Below are 8912 nucleotides of genomic sequence, written 5' to 3'. Positions count from 1 at the left end.
GTTGCACTGGGTGATATGTTCCTTCATTACCATGAACACACACACTGTAGCTTATTTTGACTCAATCCCATATATTAGGGAAACGATATATTTGTTAGGTGTTTTTAAAAAATTACTTGATCAGCAGGAACCAGGGCTGAGAGCCACAGACACGGTAGGGAAGTCAGAAAGTATTGAGAGACAGACTAACACGTTGTTGGTTTTGGTCTTTTCATGAGATTTGACTTTGACAAAAAGAAAAATAAAGAATAACACCAACCTTACTCTTTAATTATAAGATCCCTGACAAGATGAGCAACGAATGGCAGTGTAACGGGTTAGGGCAGGGGTCACAGCAGCCTGTCAATAGATGGAGAAATATTTTTAGGTGATGGTGTCTAAAGTGTTTGGTGAGGGCATAGCAAAAGTGAAAAGCAAGAATTTTTGTCATTTTTTTCTAAAGAAACACTGTTTATAGTGGAGAGCTCACAGGAGGGTCTTCCAATCAACTGATTCTCAATGAAAGATCTACAGGTCAAAGTGTAGACTGAAGCCAGAATCGCCTGTTCAGACTGAAAAGTCACTGCCTGCCAGGAGCTCTTGTAGGGGTAAAAAAGTAAGGCACGTTTTTGTTTTTTATTTTACTCATAATGAAAAAAAAACAAGAAGAGCCTTGACTATCATTTAGAAATTGCCAAATGGCTGTTTTTAGAGGCTCAAATGGTCTTTACATCCTTAATGCTTTAAGTAACTGGAAATTCTCAATTCAAATTTTCCCTCGGTGGCATTCCTAAGCATGGTGTGCCTCTCCCAGAGCCAGAGCAGGTAGAAAACATCTTGTGTAACTTCAATGCCTTCCTGCAGAAACAAACAGACTGAGAGGAACGGTCCACATTAAACAGCCTGTACTGTAATGATGAGGCTGCTGAGGCAGGAAAAAGTCTCCTATAGTTAGAAAGAAAAGCCCTCGTTCAAAACCAGATAATGAGATCCAGGCATCATTTGTCCATAACTGAACGAAAACAACTGACAATAGATTTCCATTTTCTATATATAGTACAAACCATAACATGTATTTTGTAGTTCTGAGGCCCACGGTTCACTAAATTGCAGAGATCTGCTTATATACTGGCATCTTTGTTATTTAATATAAAGAGGTTACTTAAAATATTGTTTGATTTCAGACACGTGTGTAAACCCAATATTTATGGTCCACATCTGCATTTTTTGATCATCTAAATGTCATTCCTTGAAGTGATAATTAAGTGTAATGTGTGAATCAAGCTGATTGCAGGTAATAGTTTCATTTATACATCCAGACTCAACACATTCATTTATTTGCTCCCAAAGCAGCCATTACATCCCCTTAATGAACTCCCTGTTTTCTCCACAGATCGTCTTCTTATACTGTGTCAAATGTTAAAAGAGAACCAGTTGTCAGTCATGTGTGAACGCTCTTCCTATCTGCTGTTAAAATGTGTGGATTGCATGTATTCAAATTGCTTTCCATGCATATTTGCTGTAATAAGAACAGAAACATGATGTCTGCTGCTGGACTAATGAGATCCACCATTAGTGTGCAGAAACAGATTGTTAGTACCTATGGTATGCCTGTTTATTTGATCTTTTCCCCCTATTATTTCTTTCTTCTGACATTGCTCTATAATGTGACCTCAGACGTACAGACCGCTGTTGATTGCTTGTAATGTTTACAGTCTAGAAAATGAAGCTGTTTCACCTGTTGCTCAACTAAGAGTCTGAATAAGAGTTTGAGCTGAAAATGTAAATGTAGAAATTCCAATGGAAATACAGTATTTACTACATCAATTATTTGTGAGTGTGTGGGGGTGTAAGTGCTTATTAGAAAAACCAAAAAGCAGTTGTGACGGATGACTTCTTTGAAGTGAAAGCTGGCCAGATGTGGGCCCCCAGGAATCAGTGAAGAGACTGAAAGTGAGCGAGTTTCATTACGCATGTGCTCTTGCCATCTGCTAACACCTCAAAAAACCTAGTTCTGATAATGGGCGTTCTCTTCTTCGTTACCGTTCAGAAAAAAATGCTTTTGACTAACCTCCTTCATTAAGATGGGTTTAAAAAATAAATGACCTCATTAACTGCAAATTAAGAACATCTATTTTCAAGAACACCGAACAGAATTTCAAGAGCTGGAGCTTTCGATCATATCACATGATCTTCATCAACACATGGAGATGACAAGAAGTCCATTTAGTGCTCAGAAAAAATGGAAATTCAAACATCTACATATCAATGGCAACTGGGCATATTCTGATGAAGATCTTGTGATATGACTGAAATCTCCAGAACAGCTACTAGATCTTGAGGTAAGATTGTTTTGTCAACTTCTGTTTCCAAGGTCAAAAATTGAACTCACTTAGAAAGCTTAACTCAACATTTACTTACTTGGTTTTTCCAGAGCTTTAAAACCCACTTCTCAGTTATTTATTCAACCATGTGACCATGAAACAGCAAGCAAGCGGACTTTGAGTTAAGATTTTGTTTTGGTCAAAACTGAACGAGTGTTTCCATTGTCCAAGTTCACCTTTGTTATGTGTTGACCAGGATCTACATGGAAAGGGGAAAATAAGAACATATAGGAATATGAAAGCTAAAATACAAACATGCTTTGTCAACCTCTCAACCTCATTACTTTTCTTTAGAGCCCTTTGAGACTGTGTAAATACAATTTGTGATTTTCAGCTATATAAATCAAATGAATTTGAAATGAACAACAAAATACAAAATAGTGGGAGAAGGGATTTACCATACTTTGTGCTTTTGATTAATAGGATGCACAGTCAGTCGACACTGCATTGGTAACACTCAAATGAACTATGGAACAAACTTGAAAAGTCTTAATTTTTTTTTTTACCAAAGTCAAAAAGTGCCAATTCATTTTTTCCATCTTCAACACCAAAAAAATAATTTTCATATCATGAAATGTCTAGATAAATGATTTTAAATATCTAAAATCTGAACGAATGCTAAGTATAACAACCACTTAAACACTGGCTTTAGTTATAAGGAGTAACTCCTCAGTAGACTTTATTAACCTCAGGGATGATTTCTCACCTTCAAGAGAAATGTATGAAAAACTTTTTTTTTTAAATGAACTAACTCATTGCTTTATGCCTAAAATTGATTCATTTAAATAATGTAAAAACATGAAATGATTGCAGGAATGTAGTTCACTTACTTTTCACAGTGACCTAGCATTGCTGTTGTATTTATGTGATGATCCATACAAGGCCTCCCGGTCTCTTCCTCATTTTATTGTGCTGGGAATAAAATTGGAAAGCAATAAATTCATCAGATTAAAATGAACGTATATGCGACAAAAACAAAATTTAACAACCAGGATGACAAAGAGCGTAAGAAACAGAGCGGGGCAAAATAAAGAGCAGTTCCTGGATAACACTGGACAAAATGCCCGCACATTGACAAAACAATAGATGAGGTACTCTAGATTCAAAAATGGATCAATTTATTACATATCCAAAAGGTGGCAAAGTGAGCAGCCATAGGAGCAGCTTCAACTTACATGGTCTGTTGTTGTGCTGACTTATTTTACACCTTCTGGATATGTCATACACTGATAATTTTCTGTATTTAAAGCATTTTTTTTTTGCTATTTTATGGGACTGTTTACCTTTGCTACACACACATGAAACCTTTTCACGCTTTACTTTGAAATAAAGAGCAGGAATTCGTTTGTTCGTCATCCAGTCTTTTCTGTTAAATGAATAGCCCTAAAGTTATGTCCGTTCTGATGTGTTTTAAGCGTGACAAAAAAAATGCAGTATCATTCTGTTTTGAATAATAATCTACATCTGATATTGTTTTTCCACAAAAAAAGTTCAATGACCACATAAAAAAAATTACTAAAATTACATTGCCCTTCCAGAGCCTCTCCAGAATCTATGAAGTTTAACTGCTGGACACAAGATGTCTGCTACCTCACTGAAAAGTCCATTCTCAGTTTATGTGCGCTGGAGGCTTCACTTGAGTTACATACTGGACCATGATTGGCTTCTAAACTAGTTGTCACAAAATCCTGCTGGTGCGTCCAGGTGTTAAACTGAGATTTAAGGTGAGCACAGAGAAACTTCCCTTCAGCAGATGAATGTGAAAACAAGCTCTGCACAGTGAAGCTCAAACATCACAGTTAAGGAACAATAAGCAAAAAACACATTTCTGACAGGAGAGGGACTTTAATATCTTAATGTAAAAAATGTTTTTCATTCAGGAGAGGACGACTGACCTTTTTCTTTGAATTCACAGCAGGGAGCTGAGCACAGTCTTCAGACCTTGTTCACTGGGAACCTGGATAATTGCGGCTGAAGGAGGAGAAAGTTGTTTATTCATGTTTCACTGTAATTTCCCAAAATTATTAAGTATAATTTTTTTCTTCTGTTGTAGTTATTCAGAGGTGACAAGTGTAGGACAGTCAGTGAACTGGTGGTCGAGACCGTTTCAAACGTTGTATAACCCATGTATGTATTCATATGCACGAACATGTAGAAAAAAGAGTGGACAGTGTGGGTTTAACCCAGGTGTTTGTTTTTTACAGATAAGAGAGTAAATTCATAAAACCATACTTATAGTAATTCGACCAAGGTAAACTACTCTATAACTTAAACCTAAAAAAACAAAACAACCCTGACTTAAGGTCAACTTACTATTTTTTTTTTCCTGAGCTTTCAACCATATCACACAGTCTTCTTCTTGATGCTGTTAAAAACGCCCAGAAAAAACTGGAAAAGTGGACCTTGAATTGGGATAGTTTTTGTCAAACAACAATTTCGCGGTCAAGAACGAACTTTCATGCTTAAAGAAATTGACAAAAAGTACAAATTCGTATTCATATTAAGAAAATGAGGCCTTCGCATTTCATATATGTTTAAGTTTCATTGCACTAACTGGAGTTAGACTATGTTAAATATGTCATGAATGTGAACTGACACCGGCTCAGTAGGAATTCTACACTCTTTGGTTAAAATAGCCGTGTTAATTTTGTTAAACCCAAAGATTTTATTCCACAGGCCCAGGTTTCGTCGGAGATTCTAAATCATTACTGTAGCCTCAAAACCAAGATTCTTCATTTGAAGATCCAAAACACTGGCTCTGTTGCTACAACGGATCTGAGGCCTAAATTGTTCTAATCGACAGCAATTCCACCCTTAAGTTTCCGAAAATGCGAAATCTGTCAGGACTGTGGAGTACTGTGTACAAAATGATTCGAAAGTCGTGTCGAATATTTCCTGAGACAAACTGGGCAGTTCGGAATAAAAAAAGTTCACCAATTCTGCTACTTTAAAGAATTTTGCCTGAATACTAGAAACATTTGAGTTCAAGTAGTTATTTAACAGCTTGGTGGGGCACGTTTCAAACCATTTTAATTCTGTCATGGAGTTTAAATGTTAACATCTCACTTTCAATTAAAATACACTTGGCTACACTTCCTGTGCTGACATCACGGAAACAGGATGTGCTCCTAACTGGAGAGTGAAGCAGCCTCACTTGACAGATAAAGATGTTTTAGTGAATGACTGTGTAACTCTGCAGAGGGCTGACAAAAATCTGTTTTCAGTTGAGTGGATTTATCATTTAATTGTATGCTTTATATGCTGATAAAATCTGTTCATAAAGGGCCACAAACAACCATAGAGGATAGAAATGTGAATAAATGTGTTTCATGAAACCAATGGTGAGTAAAGTATTCTGATCTGTTACTTCAGTATAAGTAGAAATACCACAGTGTAAAAATATTCCAGTTCTGCATTGAAAATGTTACTTAAGTGAAAGTATTATCAGAATAAGTAGTATGTAAGTATTACTTAGGGTATCAGAAGTAATACTCAGTGCAGAGAATTGGCCCCTTGTGAGTGTTATACTATTACCTATCATATTATTGGATTATTATTACTGACTCATTAATATGTAAACATTATTTTTACTGCAGTAGTTAGTCCAGGTGGAGCTGATTGTCATGATTTTAATTACTGTTAAGTGGTTTAATCTGTAACAATGTATCATATTTTCTAAGATCATCATATATTTTCTAGTACAATCTTAATCTGCAAAGTAACTATACTGTATTAGCCAGATAAACGTAGTGGAGTAATAATTATAGTATTTCCCTCTGAACTGTAGTGGAACAGAATTCTAAAGTGGCATAAAATGCAAATACTTAAGTACAAGTACCACAAACTAAAGTACTTGAGTAAATGTGATTAGTTACGTTCCACCACTGCCTGTAATGTATTGATCGGTTGTTATAATACATTTGACCAATCCAGTGTGTTTATTTTATGTAGCCTATGAATGATGTTTGGTTTGCATCAGTCCAAAGCACTGACTTCTCATCACATCCTGAAAAATCTGTGTGAGTCGAAACGATTTCACAGCAACACATTTTCACATTCAGAATACTTCCATGCTCAAACTGTGGTAAAGTTTCACTTGTTACCAGACGACTTTTTGCTGGAAAACACATCCGTTGCTATCTGATGTGAAAAGTTTCACTGTTAGAACATTGTGGGCTACTTACATTACAGGGCAGAGAAGGTTTGGTTGGTGAGAAAGTTTCTAGTGAGGAGGTTTCGTGTGGAGTTTAAGGCCTTTTTCAGTAGAGTCAACCGGAAAGTCGGAGCTGAAACATTTCACACAGCAAGTGGAGCCACTGTGATCCAGACAAGAAGGAAATACAGAACAAGAAATCTGTCAATCAAATCAAAAGTTCCAATTTTGTAGCCACAGTTAGCACATGAGGACAACATCAAAACTAGCCTTATGGAAAAGGCAAATTAATTCAGGAGTAAGGACATTTTATTAAAGTGTGTTCCACAAATATCCAACACAAAAACAGCAACATTACAACTTAAAGCATGTTCAAACACAAGTGAGACTAATTTTTCCCATGAAACAGCAGGCAAATGGGACTTCATTATACATAACATATGTGATAACAGCTACATGTGAATTATAATTAGTATTAAAGCTCACTGGTGAGCTTTGTGAAATAACAAAAAGAGGCTAACTGAAAGGAACATGAAGCATTTTAACTAACAATGAATATACTGTCAGCTGTCGACGGAGAGAAATGTAATTAATTGGTTCGATTCAGTAAAATATAAATGTGTTCTACAGCAAGTGAGGAGACACAAAATCCCTGATGTGTTGTTTTTTTTCTATTTCAGGCTCCATTTCTATAATTTTCCACATTTTGAATCCAGTTCACTTAACGAAGATCTGGATTCCCTCGTGCAGCCCGGATCCCAGTCTAACTGCGTGTTTTCATGACGGCCGGTTAGGACTGGATGAACGAATTAAAAAAAAAAAAAAAAACACCATTTCAGGGAGTTTAACCATTTGTGAATCGGACTCACCGACGAGCTCGATCAAAATAATAGTCCTATATCCCTCATGTGGTGGACAGCGAGAAGACTTGTGCTGCTTTTACAAAGCACACAAAATGGAGAAAGAGGGGGGGAGGAGGTGGTGGTGGGGTGGGGTGGGGGGGTTTCCTCTCAGGGGACCCGCTGATTCGGAGAAACAAAACAACAACAACAACAACAACAAAAAAAGAAACATGACAGGAGAAAAATTCCACATTCTCCCTTCATACAACGAAAACGAGGCAGCTTAATCCGCTCAAACAGAGAAATGAAAAGGTTTCCACGATGACAACAAGAGACAGAACAATTTCATAAACGAAAAAAAAAAAAAACGTTTGTAATGGGTTGTAAACATGAAGAGTCCGTTTTTTTCTTCTTGTAGCCTATAATTTGTTTTAAAACGTTCACGTTTATAAAGGATGGACAAGAAAAGACAAGAAAAGAAAAAGGAAATGGGAAAATAGTATCCTCTTCCATCCGTACATGTATTAAGTATGAATGGAAGAGGAACAAACTGGATTGTTATCCTAAAAGATAAGAAGAATCAGTCGACTTCCTACCTGTACATACTTTTGACAAATTAATTGGATAAAAACATTTTAGTTTCCGTTAATGCTTTTAGTTCATTTAATTAGTTCATTTAATGTTTGCATCTTACTTTTTAAACTGCTTTTAACGCGCTTTGAACTTTTGTTAATGATGCCTAAAATAGCATCAGCTGTATATTCCGGTTGCGGTTAGAGGCTGTAAAGTAAATATTAAATAGCCTACAGTGAATTAAACGACATGCTCCTTCTCTGTTCCAGTCCGGGCCACTACCGCCACCCAGCGGCCCAGGCGGGCCACTACACCCGGGCCTGCGATTCAGCATGGGGCGGGAAGCCGGGGCCTTCAGCCGGGAGGCCTGCTGAGGCGCAACAGTAATTATTCGGCCGTAACAAAATCTAAACTTTTAGTTTGAAGCAAAAATGTCTTCAAAAATCTTTTTCATTCATGTATTAACTTATTATCTTCTTATGACAGAACGGTCATGCTCGGCTTTCATTTCTTTCCTTGTTCTTATCTGGGCTAACATTATGTTATCAAAATTAATACGACCAAAACACAAATTTTCACCCCAAAATAATTTACTTCTATAGAAAACAGTCGATTTAATTCGTGGGCTCTATTGGGAAGCAAATAAAATTCTTGTTTTGACAAAAATACCGTTTCCGGTTGGTCACATCCAACGACTGTCACTAATTAACGCAGGCTACTCGCTATGTAGATTAACAGCCGTCAGAAATCATTTATAGCATGCTAGTCTTGGTCTTGTGTTCAGCGAACACCCGCCGGTTTGGAATCACCGCGGCTGGATCAGCAGAGGCCCCGAAACGCCAAAACCGAGCCTGGCCATCGAAAAGGCAAATGATTTTTTTTCAATAACGAGCGTCGATACTGAACAAACGCTCCGTCCGCCAACAAGTCGATATTAATTCATGGTAATCCTCACCCGAGTCTCGCGCGGCGGAAAACTTC

At 37.1% G+C, this 8912-nt stretch overlaps 1 long non-coding RNA gene across 4 annotated transcripts; it reads right to left on the bottom strand.

Moving 5' to 3' along the window:
• Positions 1–266: 266 nt before the first annotated feature.
• Positions 267–7537, bottom strand: LOC122869290. 4 transcript variants are annotated; one of them, XR_006376284.1, is made up of 6 exons: positions 7386–7537; positions 6548–6679; positions 4259–4334; positions 3194–3275; positions 2401–2562; positions 267–854 (listed from the first exon to the last, which is right to left on the bottom strand). It is a non-coding gene; the product is annotated as an uncharacterized LOC122869290 (long non-coding RNA). The 4 variants fall into 4 exon arrangements; XR_006376283.1 differs by having other exon boundaries at positions 267–339; XR_006376282.1 differs by having other exon boundaries at positions 267–2562.
• Between the last annotated feature and the right edge of the window lie 1375 nt (positions 7538–8912).

This window comes from Siniperca chuatsi, linkage group LG21, assembly GCF_020085105.1.
Source record: "Siniperca chuatsi isolate FFG_IHB_CAS linkage group LG21, ASM2008510v1, whole genome shotgun sequence".
Classification (NCBI taxonomy): domain Eukaryota; kingdom Metazoa; phylum Chordata; class Actinopteri; order Centrarchiformes; family Sinipercidae; genus Siniperca; species Siniperca chuatsi.
The sequence above is the reverse complement of the archived record's forward strand: the minus strand, read 5'-3'. Positions and strand labels throughout refer to the sequence as shown.